General features: G+C 37.1%; 1 protein-coding gene across 3 annotated transcripts in view; it reads left to right on the forward strand.

Moving 5' to 3' along the window:
* The window catches only part of TTC28 (tetratricopeptide repeat domain 28), a 590,731-nt gene that overhangs the window by 272,908 nt on the left and 299,236 nt on the right, over nucleotides 1-18,587 (forward strand). The window lies entirely within an intron of this gene.

Genomic DNA, 18,587 nt, shown 5'->3' on the forward strand with positions numbered 1-18,587 from the left:
GCAACCCCCAAGCCTCCTCCTGTCTGCTGACAGCAGTCAGGATTTCCATGTGACATAGAGCAGCAGATTATTGATTTTGTTTTTTGTGTCAGTGCACTGTGTGTGTCACCTGAGGTGGTTGTGTGGGCATTTAGTTCATCAGTGATTATGCACAGGCCCCACTTTAGCTTGAGCGAGGAAGGAAATGTCAAACAGGAAAGGACTGGGACGATTCTTTTAAGAGTGAACACCAGGGAATTTATACTAGAAACACTGAGCTGTCACTTCTCCTTCAGCGTTTCACTTTGATTTCCAGTTGGCATGTTTAAAGAGGCTGACATTTCGTTTCTCCATGTTCACTTGAGCAGGGAGTATGGGATCAGAAGCCATTGATTGGTTAGAAGTAGTCTATAACTCTTAAGTAGCATTCGATCGTGAATGAAAGCTCCACATGTTTGGAAGTCAGCTCCCAAACAGCTGGGTATCTACCGCCTGTGGAGGTCTGTCTGTTCTGATTCAAACATGGAGAAGTTGTTCTAGTTCTTCTAGGCTTCAGGGAAGGCTTAATTCCTCTCAGGTGAGAGCTAATTCCAAGGATTTTAGGAAATCTCTGTGTTCTATCTTGGGCTCAGGTAACCTCTGGAGGCCTGTGAGGCTAGGCCCACACCTGGTACCCTCTGGGAGCCCCAGGGAGTGCTGAATATCATCTCTTTCCCTTGACCCTTCAGCTACATTCCACCTTTCAAGGACAGGAGGCAGATGGGAGGATTTGAGGCCACTGTGCATGTGGGGAAGGGCTAGAGTTTTATCTACTGGTTTCACATTTTTTTTTGACAACCTGAGACCACATCTTTCTACAGTTGTTTCTAGTATCTAAGAGTGTAATGGTTATTTTCTTCTATAGATTTTACCCAAGGGTGAATCTTCTCCTATCACAGCCCTCAAACACTAGGTGGACTGTCTGAAATCAAGGTACAGGTTCTATCTATCTGACTTGGAATCGTGGAAAGGCATGTGTTTGGCTCTTTCCTGCTTGCTTCAGACTCTAGTGGCAAGCCTGCTTTTGGTTTTGATTGGTTGATGCCAATCTGATAGTTCTGAAGGGAGATGTCAAAACCCCGTTGCTTTAAGTCTCTCTCACAATGTGTGAGATTGCATAGGTGCTGTTCTTCCCACTGCCCTTCCTAGTGGGCCTCACCTGCTCCAAATAGGTTAGGAGTAAATTTGATGATCTGGGGCATTAGGTGTTCTATGCATGTATATTGTTGCTGAGTAATGTATTGATGATTGCTTCTCAAGCTGCCTGTGGTTAGACTCTATTACGAAACTCTAGGGATGAAATACGAAATCGAATGGAGTGCATGTAAATGAAGAAGAGTGGTAAGTAGAAGGAGCATGTACTGAGGAGAAAAGTGATTTTCAAGAGCTTTTCCTTTAAAATCTTTAGTTTGTTTCTACCCTGATCACGTCACTGAATGTTTTTTGAATTTTTTGCTTGCTTGTTTTTTGACTTTTAATTTTTTTGTTTTTATTTTTGTGTTTTTTTCCTTTTGATTTAAGTTGATTTCTTTCTTTCTGTGCTATGCAGTATGCTTGTCCAGTGCTCTCCCGCAGCTCCTACCCCATCCCCTGGGACAAGGGGATGGGCACTTATTTTTACCCTATCCTCTCCCTGCTCCCCTTCCTCTATATTATCTGCATTGTTTGTATGTAAAAAGTCCTGTATGTTACAGAGATTGTCGATCTGTGGAGTGTATGCCAAGGATGGCTTTTAAGCAGTTTTCATGGATATTTATTTCAACAAGTCCCACTCCTTGTCACTCGCAAGGGCTACTGTCGGCCACCTGCCCTAGCAGGTGGTAGCTTTTGGATCTTTCCCCCATAGTCTGTGGCCCATTTTCAGCCAGCTTGGATCTCTTGTTCTCAAATTCTGTTGAGAGTTTGGAGTTGGTGTGGCCCTCCTGGCTTTTAGAAGTTTCCAATTATCATAAAGTGGACCCAGTGTTTCAAATAAGAGCTGTTGGCCAGCACATGTCTTCATCCCCAGCTATTCAAGTTGCTGTCCGTGATCCAGTCTGACACATTAGAGTGAAAGCAATGCACAACCACTTTGACGAGGTTGGTAATCTCTGGCATAAAGGATGATCAACTATGAACTGACAGGGGGATAGTTAGTTAGGCAAACCTGAGGTAATGTCCCAAATCTGCCACCTATTACCTTCTGGCCTTGATTTTATTTACCCTTCTGAACTTTAATATCTGCTAGTAAAATGAGCTAATAGTACCTATTTCACAGATTGTTGTGGAGATGAAATGATACCATATATGAAAGGTAGCCAGGGTAGTGCCTGACATTTAATGTTTGTTTTCCTTTCTTTCACACAAGCCATCCCTACCACCAACTCCCACCCCGAAGATTTAATAAGAACTCAGAAGTTTATAAGGGAAAATGAGTGTTTCACATTAGTTATATGAAATAATTTGCTTGTGAATGGTGACTTTTTTTTCTGAGAGAAGGTTTTAACATTGAATAAATTCCCTGTTATTTAAAATGCTTCAGTAAATTTTGTTTGAAGTAAAGATGATGGTCTGTGTAACTACTTAAGATCCCTTCAAGCCCTGTAATTTTATAATTCATTGTTATCTTTGAAAAACCAATATAATATGCCTTTCTGGGTTTTAAGTTCTAATATTTATGCAGTAAAATTTTTTGAAAAAAAAAAGAGTGAGCTTCATAAGAAATTTTTCTTGTTTATGTACCCGGAGCATTAATGTTTTTGTGATGATGTTTTCTCTTAAAAATAAAAACAACTAAAATTTAGAGTTTCTTGCCTTGGGCTCTGTGAGCAAACTCAGGCAGGCAGATCCATAAAAGGTCATTGCAGGCACCTCAGCTAATTCAGTGACCGTAGCTCTCTGAGATGAGTGAGGCTGAGGGAAATGGGAGGGAATGAGGGCTGGGAAAGGAGATGGTTCAGGACTTGAGGACTCAGTAGTCCCACGTGCTGTGTAAGGATATTCAGAGGGTGATTATTAGCATTTTGGCAGCAGTTATTTTTTTTCCCTACCTGTGAGTTTTTTTTTCAGGGGTCTAGCTTTGGAAGTTCTGTTAAACCAGCACTTTATTGGCTATAATATGACATATCCCTTTGTGGTTCCAAATATTTGTGGTTGTTGTGTTTGTTTGTTTTAATTTCAGTTCCTGTGATATTAAGACCAGCTGATTAAAGTTATTTATTTCAATAGAGAAAGGTATTATGACTAAACTGTGCTGAATAAAACTTCAGTCAGGGCAGCAGCATACTTCCATGGAAAGAGCAGGGCCTTTTGAGTTTGAATCCCAACTGAATTGCTTGAGTGTGTGTGACATGGGGTAGCTGCTCAGCCTCTCAGAGGCTCCTCTCCCTCACTAGAAAAATGAATTGGTAATTCTTATGGGTTTAGGGTGGTTGAGAGCATTGATTTATGTCAAGTGTCCTATATGTAAGGGTATCCCCATGTTCTTCTACTTCCCCTTCCACTCCTTATTCATAAAAGAATTCAACCTCTGGTTTCACGTGGGGCCAGGGCCTTTCCAGCTCCTTTGGAGATGAAAGGAGAGAAAAAACCCTCCCTTTCTCCTCCTAATTAAGGTCAGAGAGACTCATTTTCTCACCCCTTTGGGAAACTTCCCTATCCCAATGGGCTATATCTTATTTCATGCAGATTATAGAATTAGGATGATTATAAAATAACTTTGAGAATAGGGCATAAGTGGAGTGCCTGTGTGGTTGTTAATTGTAATAATTCTCATCGCTAATAATACCAATCGGAAGAATGGATTTATTATTTTCAGTTATGTTTTCTTTAAACATTCCAAATCTTTAAACATGTTAGAGACTCAGTCCTACAATTTCCTTAATGCTTTCAGATTCTTCAGTTTGACAGGTGGTATCATGATTTAATACTAGCAACAAGGTATTTGTTGTATGTTAATTCTTAAGCCTATTTCAAAAAGACCTTAATATCTGATTATTTTAATCAGAAAGGAAAGCTGAAGAAATTTTGAGTTGAGATTATTTTAAAGGAAGCATGGTTGAATTTGCTGTTCTTTTCTTGGTAATGTTGCTTCAGGTAGTGAATGTTTCATTATTCTCTCTGGTCAGTGGCTGTTCTTTAAGACTCAGCTTGAAGGCACTTGTTTTAAATGTAGTCTAATTTCTGACTTGTGTTGCAAGACACCACACTAAATTTCTGGACCTGTGATGACAGGATTGGTGATGGTTAGCACACTTTTTCGTAGACATAGAGCAGAAGCCAAATGACTAGTAGAATGACTAAGGCTGTTTTAAAATAGTAAATGCTATTTGTTTGTATTGAATTTTATAATACTGCTAAAGGGTAATTGGGGATATATACATATGTGGTTATGTTCATGTATAAGCAATAGCATATACTTAATGTTGAAATAAAGAATTCTTTTCTTTGTCCTTTCTGTATGCTCCCAAGGAAATTAAAAATACCAGAACACTGGGTTAATCCACGTTTTTACTGTTCATGTAATTTTTTAAATAGGTAGAAGCTAGTTTTATATCGGCATTTGAAAGCTATAGAGCAGCTGTACTGGTGTGCAGAATACATAACTCAGTGAAAATGTTGCTGCATACAGACTCCAATAGATGTTTATAGATGGTTGCACATGTTCCAAATTAAATTATATTCATCTCCAGTGCCACGTTCTACAAGTCTCACAAAAAGGACTTACCTGTGCTCGATAAAAGTAATCCTTTGGAATTCTTGAATTAGGTTTAGGACAGTGTTACTCCTCTGTATCACAAACTTTTAAAGACGCATGTGACTTTCCCCATCCAGGATTTTCTGTCTAATCTCTATTGTATTTTAATCTATATTTAAACAACTTTGTGGATTATACATTTTGGAGATGGTTCTTACTATTAAGTAAATCTGTAATTTAATATGCATCATTCATAAGGTGTTGTACTTTTTCATTATGTTTACATGTGTATGTATGTTCCCTTTGCCACCAATTAGAAGTTGTCACAGTGAAAATATTTCTTTTGCTTAACTTTCTTTTTTTTGGTGAGAATTAGCCTGGTTCTCTAGTAGCAGAGGCTGATGTGAATTAAAAGGTTTTTGGAATTTCCTCTCATGGGTCTAATAAAATTTGTAGTTTAGGTCTGAGTTTGTATATGTTAATTTCTCACATTCATTTGAAAAATACTTTATACTTTAAGCTATTCTAGTTTCTCTTATCTGGCTAGTTTCCATTATATAGTTATAATACGATCAACAGTTTGTTCTACAAATTAGACATGCTGCATGGATACATTTATCTGATAAAACTGTGGTATGCCTTCAGCTCTGATATACAAATTTGATTGGATCTGTATGAAAGATATGTTTTTAACACATGCTTTTACACATATATGCATGTACATATAATTTTACACATACTTTTTTGCATGTATCATACATATATAAAATCTAAGTGTCTTATAAATTAATTTCATCTTGCTTTGTCCGCTTTTATCTGTGACGTTTATATAACCAAATGACTATTTTAAATCAATTTAAACCAACATAAAAAATTAGAGAAATTCCAAATTTTGTAAAATAATATATGTTTGAATAGAAAAATATTGGCAGTATATAAGCTAAAATGAAAGTGATGATCTCTGGGTAATGAGATTAAAGGATGAGCTAAATTTTTATTATGCTTTTTATTTTTCCTAAATTTTCTGGAATGAACATATATTCTTTAATTAGAATAATATAAATCATTTAAAAAATAATATTTATCTTTTTATTTTTGGCTGCATTGGGTCTTTGTAGCTGCACACGGGCTTTCTCTAGTTGTGGTAAGTGGGGACTACTCTGTTACGGTGGCTTCTCTTGTTGCGGAGCTCGGGCTCTGGGTGTGTGGGCTTCATTAGGTGTGGCACGTGGGCTCAGTAGTTGTGGCTCACGGACTCTAGAGCACAGGCTCAGTAGTTGTGGTACACAGGCTTAGTTGCTCCACGGCATGTGGGATCTTCACGGACCAGGGCTCGAACCCGTATCCCCTGCATTGGCAGGCGGATTCTTAACCACTGCGCCACCAGGGAAGTCCCTAAATCTTTAAAATAAGATAAATGTAGGGAATTCCCTGGCAGTCCAATGGTTAGGACTCTGCACATTCACTGCCAGGTGCGCAGGTTCAACCCCTGGTTGAGGAACTAAGATCCCACAAGCCCCCCGGTAAGGCCAAAAAAACCAACCAAACAAACAAACAAATAAGATAAATGTAGTTTAAATTTTTTTGAAAGAAACATTTGAAATTTATTCTACCTTTTAGTTGAGAAATGTGTTTTTACTTGATTACTAATGTGATAAATATATTAGCATAAAAATTTTGAGTTTAAATTATGAAATTAACTGTAAAATAATTTTTTAGTAATATTAAGTTTTTATTGCACCATCACATTAGCATGTTAATTATGCTCTGAGAACATAGTTCTCTAACCTAGTCCATATGTAGCAATTAGGGAATTTAACACAAGAAACAATTTTAACTTTTATAAAACAAAGATCAATAACTTTTTTTTTTTTGGCTGCACCACGCGGCTTGCGGAATCTTAATTCCCCGACCAGGGATCGAACCCGTGTCCACTGCAATGGAAGCACAGAGTCCTAACCACTGGACCACCAGGGAATTCCTCGGATCAGTAACTTTTTATTACAGAGTTTTGAAGTATGTTCAGAGTACAAATACATACCAAAATTGACTAACATTAAAACGTGTTTATGATATAATCTGAGCTAGTTCAAAATTGCAAAAGCCCCTAAGGAAAGAATTAGGAAGTCTGACAAATTCCAAAAGAAACATGAAATGTACTCATGTTGTTATGACTTTGCAATTAATTGAGCAGCTTTTTTTTCTTCCTCTATTGTTTTGATGTATTGGTCTCCAAATGCCCACAATTTTTGTTTGCATTTATCTTCAATTCATCTTAATTAGGGAGCTGAACAAAGGCAGTACTCTTTTGACCTTAGAGTTAGATGCTTCTTGGGATCCTCAGGGCATTAGTCATCATTAGGATTGTTTTAGCCTCTTGAAGATGCTAGAGGTTGTACTCTTTGGAGACTTTAAAGTATTTTCTCTTCCTAGTCATCTAGTTTAATTCAATATTTCAGGCTATATTTAACGCTGGGAAACGACATCTGGACAATAAAAAAAATGTGATATTTTCAGAGCATTCATTAAACCTGTAAAATGTTATTTTCTCTACTCTGGTCACTTTATAGAGGACCTTAATTGTAGACCCTATTTATTAGAGACTCTTGAATGCATAAATCAATTTTGTCATTTTCTTTGGTCTAATGATAATGTGACTTGTTAATAATTACTCTAATAACTTCCAATTAATGAGAATTGTGACTTCATATTAGATTCCTTCTAATTAGTACTTTGTCATTTTACATCATCAGAAAATGGTGTTTACTGGTCTGGAAGTAAGGAAAGAGTTCCATTTGGCAGTAGGTGGTTCATTAACACATGGAAAGAAATAGACTGGCTCACACCCTTCTTGCCAATTGCAAGTGTTTTTGTTAAAAGGGAAAGCTTGCCCTGCCTTGGGGGAAGGATGGTGGTGGCAGATATCTTATCCAGGACTCTTATGTTAGGTTTTCTTTTTGGAAAAAAATGTTTGAAAAAGAGACATTGAAATGAAACCAAGTATGATAATCACAAGATTCCAAATGATAGTGAATGTGGAAGTATTAAGGAGAAATTTAGGATGCCTCAGCAGTTAACCACTCTATAAATAATTAAAGAAGATTACATTTCATAGAACAGGATTTTAGGATGTTACACAGTTCTAAAGACCCTTAAGAGATCATTTAACCCAACCCCTCACTTTAGAAATGATGGAATTGAGGCTGGGAGAGGGAAAGTAATTGAAATTCATATAACTGGTCATTTACAGGGCTAGTACCAGCCCAAGGTTTCTTTACTACCTGTCTAGTGTTCTAGTTCACTACCATATATTATCACTGTCTTAATTAGTGTGCGATCAGGAAGATTAGGCTAAATGTGATTATGATTGAACTAGAGGCTAGAAAATACAGTGATTTGTTTTCTTTAGGTTTGTCAGAAGTTTGGTATAAAATTAGGCCAAAGAACTTTAACTTCTTTCACCATAATTGACAAAGTAAGTGATGAATAAGTATAAGGATTTTTAAAAATTTGGCATGTAAATGCTTTTTAAGTTAAGTGTCATAGGAATAAGGAGCCCAATTGTGTAATTTAAGAGATTTTCCTGTTAGGCATAAGTGTAGCTACTATAGAAGTGTGGATAGAGGCACAAAATGATCAGGTCAGAATTGAATGCTAGCAGAACAGTGAACATAACCTAGTTCATTTTCATATGGAAGACACCCCCTGGTATAGGACAGAGGGACATTCTTACTTCATCGCTTGAAATGCTTTCTCTGCTGTTGCAGTGTGAGACAAACAGCTGAAAAGATCAGGTTTTGAGTGGATACTAATGTCTCCAAACTATTTTATTTCAAGTATACTGATATCTGTATACTGTTATATCTATTTATGTTGAAATCTAGAAGCCTTCACTCTCAGGGGAGGATGAGTGAGACAGCAGGAAGAGATCAACTTTCTAAGCCTCCCTTTTTGTTTTTATTACAAGGTGTTTGTACAGTTGTTACTTTTGTCCAGTTTAAAAAAAATTATTCAGATTGTTTGAAATAAACAAAAGAAAATTTGAATGATTTTCAAACAGACTAAATTGACCTCTTGTAATTTAAAATCGTTTTATTTTTGTTTGCATTGGCTCTACTTATTGCACTTAAATATTTCTTCTGGAAGGACCTCTTCTGATCTGTGGTCTCACTGGCAAATGAAATCAGTGTAAGCACTTGAATTTCAAATGCATGTCTTTTACATTTAAATTGCTGTTCTCTGCTGTAGGAAGAGCTCGTGAAAACCATCTATAGTTCGTAAGACTGGACTCTTGCAGTGAAATTAGAGGCCATTAGAACTATTGGTCTTATTTCTGACTGAATTAGTTAACTGCCTGTTAAGGTTCAGAGCTTATTGACCAATAGGCCTTTATTACCCTGGCCATAAGGACACAATGATTTCTATTAAATTCCAGAGTTTTTGGGAATAAAAAAGAGGTCTTGCAAAGAAAGTGGTTAGTGACTGCATTTAATTATTAGGATTAATTAGGCATTTAAATGTGGATATAAAGTATGTTTTAAAAACACGTATTTCTGTTTCATTGCTCTGAGCCAGTTGCTGAAGGGAATGAAGATTTTGTTGTTCTTTCTTGAAAGTACTTCTGGTTCTCTTGTTTCACAGTGTATATACTGAAATTGCTGAGCCGTGTCATCAGAGAGAACTTATCAATAGTACAGGGTATTTGGTAGTTTAACATTTGCCATTAATAATATTCAGGATAATTTTGAAAATAATCAACATGGTTGGTATAGGATATTAAGTGTACTCTCTGGGAGCTTAAGAAAATGATTTGTCTTTTTTTTCAAGGACTTTTAACATGAGAACTTCAGAACCTTTATTTCTATCACTTCTATATTTTTATTTAATTATAGTCACAATTGTATAATTAATAAGGATTCTTTACATAAGATACCAATTAAATTAGGGGCTTTGTACATCATTTTTGAACTTGTAGTGGTTAAAAATGTATCTTAGAAGCTAGTTAAAATAACTTCTTAAAAAATTAATGTATCCTGAAAGAAGGTAGAGAGAATGACAGATTATGAAGTGGAACCTAGTTTTTAAGCCTTTGGGATTCTATCCATTTCATTAAATGTTGATGTGGGATCTGAATATTCATCTCTAAGACCATATGAAATGAAAAGCTGTGGAATCAGAGTTACTTCTCTGTAGAAGACTCATTTGCAAGTGTCAGCCAAGATTCCTTTCAAACAACTTGAAATGGGTTTCTTAATTTGCTTAAGAAGTGTACTTTCAGGAACTTGATGCAACTAAGTTCATTTGCATTTCCTCTGGACAAAATAAATCCACTTCATTGATACTGGTTTGGATAATTTCTCCCCAAGGGGCTGTGCATCTTTTTCAAACTCTGAGGTCCAAGAGCATTATGGGTAAAGCTTACTAGGTTAAATTCATATCTGTCCTGGCTAGGGAGCTTGCTGAGCCCGTAAGAGATGTAAATATAGATTTAGTCTTCTGGATTTCAATGTCTAAGGAAAGGAAGGAGGAGAGAACTGAGATTTTGAAAGACATTGAGTTCAAGGAATGAATTTGGAAGCAGTCAGGATTACAAATTTAGGAAAAGCAGAATGAGAGGTGTGCTAGCAGGATGGAATTCTTTACTAATATATTTATTGATGGGTAGATTATATGTCTATGGTAGGCTATATGTATTTAGATATGAATAAAATAAACCCTGCTTTTGAAGAACTCATTTTCTGTTAATTTGTTATTTGTTTGTTTGTTCACTCATTCATTCAGTAATCATTGGGTAACTACTCTGTGTGAAACACCACATTGGAGATACAAAGATGAAAAATCATTGTTTCTGCATTTCAGGAGCTTTCGGGTTGTGAAATGTATTTCTGACATTCCCATTTGGAACACGGAAAAAGTGTTCCCTTATAAATGCTGTTTTAAAGGGAAGCTGCATGTTGTAGGAATGGAGTCCTGGCTTCAGAGCCAGGCAGTTCTGGGTTTGAATCTGTTCTGTCATTTACAAGCTCTTCCCTTGGGCAAGTTATTTAACCTTTATCAGCCTCAGGGTCCTTATCTTTAAAGGAAGACATAATAATCTACCTTGCAGGATTATTCAGACTAAATAGGATTACTTGTGTGGAAGTGCTTGTCACATACTAATGAATATCAGTTCCATTTCTTTTCCTTTCTGTAATACTGCTAGTTTTGTAATCCAGTGGCATTTTCTATGAAGTAGGTCATTGTGAACTGGCTGGATAATATAACTACCCTTTACAGGATAATTTTTTTTTAATGGAAAGATGCTTAAAACATTCTGAACAACTGGCTTGAAAATGAACTTTTAGAAAACAATTCCTCTGTAAATTGGGGAGGATCCATATTCAATTTTATATGCACTTGTTCATATGTTACTTTGAAACAATTCTTTAATTATTTAATGTGCAGCTTTTACATATGTTCCCAAGTTGATTATATGCTTTCTGAAAGCTGAGATTAATTATCTCTTCTTATATATCTCTGTAGCACTGAATACGTGATACATGGTAGTTAGAGAATATGTTACTGATGAAAGGTTAAAGTTACAGAAAAATGCCAAAGATGAATTTAATTAAAAATATGAAATCATTTTGATTCTGCAGTTTAAAACTTGTCAAATAATACTAGAAAATAATGTTTCAATTTAAAAGTTTTATAGAAAGAGAGCTTAAAGGATAGAGGGTACGATGTTAGCAATTTGTGATCTTTGGAAGAGGTGCGAATCACACCATTGCTGCACCAAAGGTACCTGTCACATAGCACACCAGAATTATGTGCAAGAAGAATCTAACAGGTCAAAGAACAGCATTGATCTGGAACTGTTTAGCCAGTCGAGGCATCAGTTGTCTGTGAATGTTATTCTTTGTGCATAATTACCAAGACATAGATTTATTAGTAGAGTTATGCAGTTGTATTCAGTTGTTGTGCTTGTTTTCACATGATTTTGTAAAATACAGATAATACCACTGAACAGGTAATTTTTTGCACATTGATATTACACCTCAATAAAATTTCTGAATATTTCTCAATCAAAATAATTTATTAAGTTTTCTAGTTATGTAAGAACTGCTGTGCTATTCTGATGACTCTTTTGAAAGATAATTCATTAACCCTATTTCTGCTGTTTCTGGTTTGGAATTGCTGCCATAATTTTATAGGAATGCCTCACCAATAGGACTGTTAACACAGATGAATGAAAGCATCCTGTGCTTGTTGGCAGGCACTAAGTAGGCTCTAAGCAAACTGAAATTCGTTGAATCTTAGCAGGGCTATTAAGAAAATAAGTACAAATTGTCAGGAGAAGAGAAATTTTTTCCTTAACATCATCACTTGACTCTTGGGTAAGAAATGTTAGGCAAGAAAGAGACTGTTTCAATTTGTCATCCTCCTGAGACCTCAAGATGTTATCTGCAGTGCTGAAATAAACCATTCCTTTCTATAAGCAGAGAAAATAGAAAATGGTTTATGCCCAGATTGGTTCATTTAGTTAGGAGGACAGTCACATAAATAACTACCTAAGAAAACAAAAACAAAGAAGGAAAATGGGAAACCTGAATCCCTGGCATAGACCCTTTCAGGATTAAATCTCTGTAAATACTATGTGCAAAACAGAACTGCCGGTTTAGGGTAACTGTGATGTGCTAAGAGGAAGACATTGTGAACTTTAACCTTTCTTTACCTTAGTTTTTCTATCTATAAAAATAAAAGCCATTTTCTTTTCATGTCTCATAGGGGAAAGCTAGATTAGCTCATGATTGAGAGAAAGCACTGGCATCAAGGGGTTACAGAGATGTAATGAGGATAATAACGTAATTACTGAACATGTGTCAGCAGTAGGATGTGACTATTTAGAAGTGCATAAGGTCCCAGGATGTACACAGACAGAGAAAGAGCATATATCAACTGTACTTGTTGACATCAAGTCCTATTTATTACATTTCTGTGACTTAGTTATTTTTCTTTAAGGTATATAAATATATCTACCTTAGTGAGACAGGAGAATCTTTGGGGGTGAGTCATAGGATAGCAGGAAGAAAGTGGGAGGCAGCATGATGTAAGTGAAAGAGTATGGATTTTGGCATCAATCCATCCTGATTGAATTTTTGCCCACGAGCTGTGCAACTTGAGCAAGTTTCTTTACTTCTCTGAACTCTTCAAGTTTTTCATTTTAAAAATAGAGTTGATAATGCCTACTTTCCAAAGTCATTATGGGAACTAAATGAGTCATCTCATGCCATTCTTTCCCACTGAGGTGGGGTTCTTTGAATTCCATGAGCATACTACACTCTTTCTAGTCTCAGGCCTTTGCACCCCTTCCTGCAGTGCTCTTTCCTTGGTTGGCTTCTTACCATTCTTAACTCTCAGCTTAAATGGTACCTTTTCTGGGTATGTTTTAAAATAACGTATGTCTCCCCCACCAGTTATTCTTTATTACTCTACATGTTTTGTTTCTTTATTGTACTTTCACAACTTATTTTATTTTTTCACTGTGTATTTGTTTCCTCTTGCACTAGATATGAGCTTTAGAAGTGCAGAGACACTGTCTATCTTCTCTCCCTTGGGTTTCATTGGCACAGGACGTGGCATGGAGCTAATCATGCAAATATTTGTTTAAAGAATGAGTGAATGAATGTAAAGCACCTGGAAGAGTGTTGGTAAATTAGGAGGCACTTAATGAGTAGTAGCTATTATGGTTATTGTTAGTAATTGTACCACTACGCATAGGTGTAGGTATCCATTCTTTCTCTGCTTCCTGCCCTAGAGCTCCAGGAGAGAGCAAAGAACAGTAGAGCTCTTGCATATTTGCCACTTCACTGGGTGTCACAGCCAAGGGGAAAATGGTTTCCTTTCCTCGAATTAAAATTAACAATCAGTTCTGGTTATTCAAGGTGGTTATTATGTTCTGTTAGTTGAGCAAATACTGAGTGAGCAAATACTGAACCATTGCTCCTATGGGAAATACAGGGTTAGGTTCCTGCAAGTCTCTGGTCACAACATTTTTGTCAACTGATCAACATAAAACTTTGTTTTATGTGTGCTTCTGTTTAAATATACCTGAGTTAATATATATTGTTGATTCATTAACATTGAATTCATGGCCAGCAGCACTGTAAATCATTCCTGAGCAAAGCTTATCTAACACATGTGTTTTCTCTCTAAGGAACATAACAGGTTTGTACTTAAGAACACTCTAGCACTACACTTGGGGACCATTTAAAACTGAAAACACAGGCTTCCCTGGTGGCGCAGTGGTTGGGTGTCCGCCTGCCGATGCAGGGGACACGGGTTTGTGCCCCGGTCCGGGAGGATCCCACATGCCGCGGAGCGCCTGGGCCCGTGAGCCATGGCCGCTGAGCCTGCGCGTCCGGAGCCTGTGCTCCACAACGGGAGAGGCCACAACAGTGAGAGGCCCTCGTACCGCAAAAACAAAAACCAAAAACCAAAAACTGAAAACACCAGTGAAAAGGATACTTGTTTACTTATGACAGCTGAAGTAAGAAGACAAAGTGTCAGCTTGTTTTAGGAATATGTGGATTGGGTGACTCAGATTTTTTCTGCTCTGCACTTGTCCTTGAATGAACATGAAAGCACCAGGAGTATTGATTTTAGGGTTACAAATAAGTTTTAGTAAGTAGTTGAATTCACAAATATAGAATCTGTGAATAATGAGATTAACTATATATATTACTATCCATTTTTTATATTTAATCTCATAACTTCATATTTTCGGCTTTACTTTAAATAATAATTTATATAAATATAATGTTTATATAAATAACTCTACTTCCATGGTAGTTTTGTTGTTTGTTTTATACAAAGTGCATTTCATTTTTAAGTATTCTTTTTGTTTCATTATAGGATTTGCAGTGTGTATTGTCTGTGTGTGTTTGTGCATGCTTCTCATTGAGATGCCCAAAGCATCATTTTACTTTTCAAAACACCTTTAAAATTTTTAAATCATTCACATGACTCACAACCCTGAATTGATCTTAATAGATTTATCCCTTGACTTTATTTGGGTTGTACTTTGACCCTGTCTGGAGTAGTTGGCAAATGGGCGAAATGCTAGTAATAAAAATCAGACCTGAAAAATAAAAGAGTTATCTGTTCATCCGTTTGAAGGATATTTGGATTGTTCCCAGTTTGGGGAAATTATGAATAGAGCAGTGGTAAGCATTCATGTATAGGTTTTGTGTGAACGTCTGTTATTTCTCTAGGATAAACACCTAGAAGTATGATTGCTGGATTATATAGTAAATCTGTATTTTACTTTATAAGAAACCGAAAAACTATTTTCCAGACATTTGCATTATACCAACAGTGTATGAGAATTCTAGTTGCTCTGTATCTTCACCAGCACTTGGTATTGTCTTTGTTTTGTTTGTCTGCTGTTCAAATAGGTATATAGTGGTTTACTTTGCATTTTCTTGACTAATGTTGGCTGATGGCTAATGATGTTGAACATCTTTTTCTTGTGCTTATTTGCTATCTGAATATCCTCTCTGCTGAAGTGTCTGTTCAAATCTGTTGCCCATTTTTTATTGGGTTCTTTGTTTTTTATTTTTAAAATTTATTTGTTTTATTTATTTTTGGCTGCATTGGATCTTCGTTACTGTGCACAGGCTTCTCATTGCAGTAGTTTGTCTTGTTGCAGAGCATTGGCTCTAGAACACGGGCTTCAGTGGTTGTGGCACGTGGGCTCAGCCTGGGCTCTATCAGCAGGCTCGGTAGTTGTGGTGCACGGGCTTAGTTGCTCTGCGGCATGTGGAATCTTCGTGGACCAGAGATTGAACCCGTGTCCCCTGCATTGGCAGGTGGATTCTTAACCACTGTGCCACCAGAGAAGCCCCTTTGTTTTTTAACTCTTAAGTTTTCATAGTTCTTTGTATTTCAGCATCATTCTTTTTTTTGCGGTACGCAGGCCCCTCACTGCTGTGGCCTCTCCCGTTGCGGAGCACAGGCTCCGGACGCGCAGGCTCAGCGGCCACGGCTCACGGGCCCAGTCGCTCCGCAGCATGTGGGATCTTCCTGGACCGGGGCACGAACCCATGTCCCCTGCATCAGCAGGCAGACTCTCAACCACTGCGCCACCAGGGAAGCCCTCAGCATCATTCTTGAAGGATGTTTTCCTGAAGTATAGAATTCCAGGTTTACATTTCTTTTCTTTCAGCCCTTTAAAAAATATCTTTCCGCTGCTGTTTCTGATGAGAAGTCTGCAGTCATTTGAAATGTTATTTCCCTGCAAATAATATCGTATTTTTCTCGGACTGCTTTCAAGATGTTTCTCTTTGTTTTTAGTTTTCAGTATTTTGATTATGATGCTTCTAGGCATGGATTTCTTTGGGTTAATCCTATTTGGGGTTTGCCGACTTTGAATCTGAAGGTTTGTGTCTCACATATTGTGGGAAATTTAAAATAATTTCTTCAAGTTTTTTTTTTTCCTGTTCCACATTTCTTATCGTCTCCTACTGGGATACCAATGACATGAATATTAAAGCTTTTGTTATTGCCCAACATATTCCTGAGGCTCTGAATATGTTTGGTTTTCAATTATTTTTCTCTCTGTTGTTCAGATTGGGTAATTTCTTTTGGTCTATCTTTAAATTCACTGATTCTTTTCTCTGTAATCAAAGTTGTGCTATTGAGCCCATTCCTAAATATTTCACTTTAGTTATTGTATTTTTACGTTTAAAAATTTTTATTTGGTTTTTCTTTATATCTTTTATTTCTTTGCTGGGAATGTCTGTCTTTCCATTTTTCACAAGACTACTTGCCCTTCTTGCAGCATGGATATAATAGTTGCCTGATTATTTTAATTTCTGTGTCATTTCAGAGTTGGCATCTGTTTATTGCCTTATTTCCTTGTGAGTAGAGATTTTTTTGGTTCTTCATAGACCAAGTAATTTTGCTTATATCCTGAATGCTTTGGTATTATTCATTGCATCTTGTTTATATTTTAAGAAGAATATAGTTTGTTTTAACAGACAATTTACCTGGTTAGGTTCAGGCTATAAGTCTCAGCCCATATTTTGTGGACTTTGGTTCCAAAGTCTGTTAAGTTTTCAGACTTTTTGTAGTTCTACTGGGACCTTTCTTTTGTATGCACCACCCAATGGCCAGTTTGAGAACCAGGTGGTAGTCTGTTCTGTAGTTTAGTTCTCAAAGCCTTGGTATGCTATTTAAGGTCAGATCCAAACACCTCTTTATGGGATCTCTCATAAGCTCCCTCCTATGTCTTTTCAAAAATTCCCCAACACTTTCCAGCTCTCTGGCTGCCCTCCTCCCTTCCCATCCTCTAGCCAAAACTAGGGGTTTAGTTTCCCTGCTCTGCCATGCATGTCCTATAACCATGTCTTTATGAGGCATCAAGTAGTGAGAGGGCAGAGAGAGAGAGAGAGAAAAAAAAGCATTAGGACTCATCCTGAGCTCTGGGGACCACAGCTCCTGTGATGAGGGTCCTCTTCCTCAGAATTTTATATGCCTGCCCAGCAGCCACTGCTGTTACTGTCCTTGGCACTGTTGGTTTGCCTGGGGTGTGGACTGGGAAAGAATGGAAAGAGGATTTTAAAAATGGGATTTCTCCACTCTTTCTGACCCTTGGGAGTTCTCTTTCTTGCTTCTCTGACCAGAAGAAGAGGACTTTACTTGGAGAGCTTTCTGTTTGCACCAATGAGTACTTCCTCATTTTAAGCTGCTTTTGAATCCAAGATGGGTGATACCAGATGGGAAGAATAAACAGACCAACAGAAAACCCATTGCTGATTTGGTACTGCTTTGAATTCTGGTCTCCTTCCTCAATTCATCTGCTGCCATTTACAGAGAGCTCTTCCATGAAGTCTTTCCAGGATGTGGTTGTATTCAGTGGGAGAGATCGGATGCTTACTCTATCTTGCCTAGAAATGGAACCCCTTCTCTTTTGAAAAGATATAAAGTGTATTGTTATGTTTTTGTGCTGGTAGGTATTGAGGGGCAGACATTTTCCTTTTTCTTGTTTTTCATTTTGATGTGTGGCACCTTAACACATGTGCCAGTGTAGAAAGATTACCTAATATAGGACGGGGAAAGAGGTAGACTGTGAAGTTTATTGTTTAGAAAAGCATGTGTGAAATATTTGTGTAAGTTTTTTGGGGCATATATTCTTGCCTTTCAGCCCTGCTCTTAACACTTGCTCATGTCACCCTGTCATGTCCCTCTCCCCAATACATATTCTTTTCTGGAGACTCTTTGTGTGAGCTAGCAATTGACAAAGGTAAAGGCTATCAGTGGTTTAGGCAGCACTTCTGAAACTTTGCTTTCCCAAATACCTAAAAAGTCAGAAGAGAGGTACTATTCCAAGGATTGGGGCTATAGATGGAACGGAGATGGGTATTTATTTATGTTTTTAAAAATTATGTGAACTCTTTTATTTTCTTCTATAATTTTCATATAAAAATAATTCTCCATTGATTATAAGAAAGTACCACTGTGGTGCAGGAAGTTATGCATGTGTCAGAACAGTGGTTATATGGGAGTTCTCTGTACTTTTCACTCAGTTTTGTGGTGAATCTAGAACTGCTCTAAAAACAAAGTTTATTAATTAAAAAGATTCTCTCCCAGAAACTTCAAATAGATTTGACGTTTCAGGAGATATGTTATGTTATTGTATGACTTTGACCTTCTGCATGGTTTGGGTAGAGTTACATTATGGTAGGTGAGATGCCAAGTGTTTTTTTCAATAGTTAGTGAATCCTTTAATTCCCACATTGTTGGCGTCAGTGTTTTTCGTAATTCTCTCTGCCCACCATTATTTTTTTTTCCATTTTGCTTCTGGTTTTAGCACTTTCCCCAGGACCAGTCTATATGTGTGAAGGCACACATG

Source organism: Orcinus orca, chromosome 15 (assembly GCF_937001465.1).
Source record: "Orcinus orca chromosome 15, mOrcOrc1.1, whole genome shotgun sequence".
Classification (NCBI taxonomy): domain Eukaryota; kingdom Metazoa; phylum Chordata; class Mammalia; order Artiodactyla; family Delphinidae; genus Orcinus; species Orcinus orca.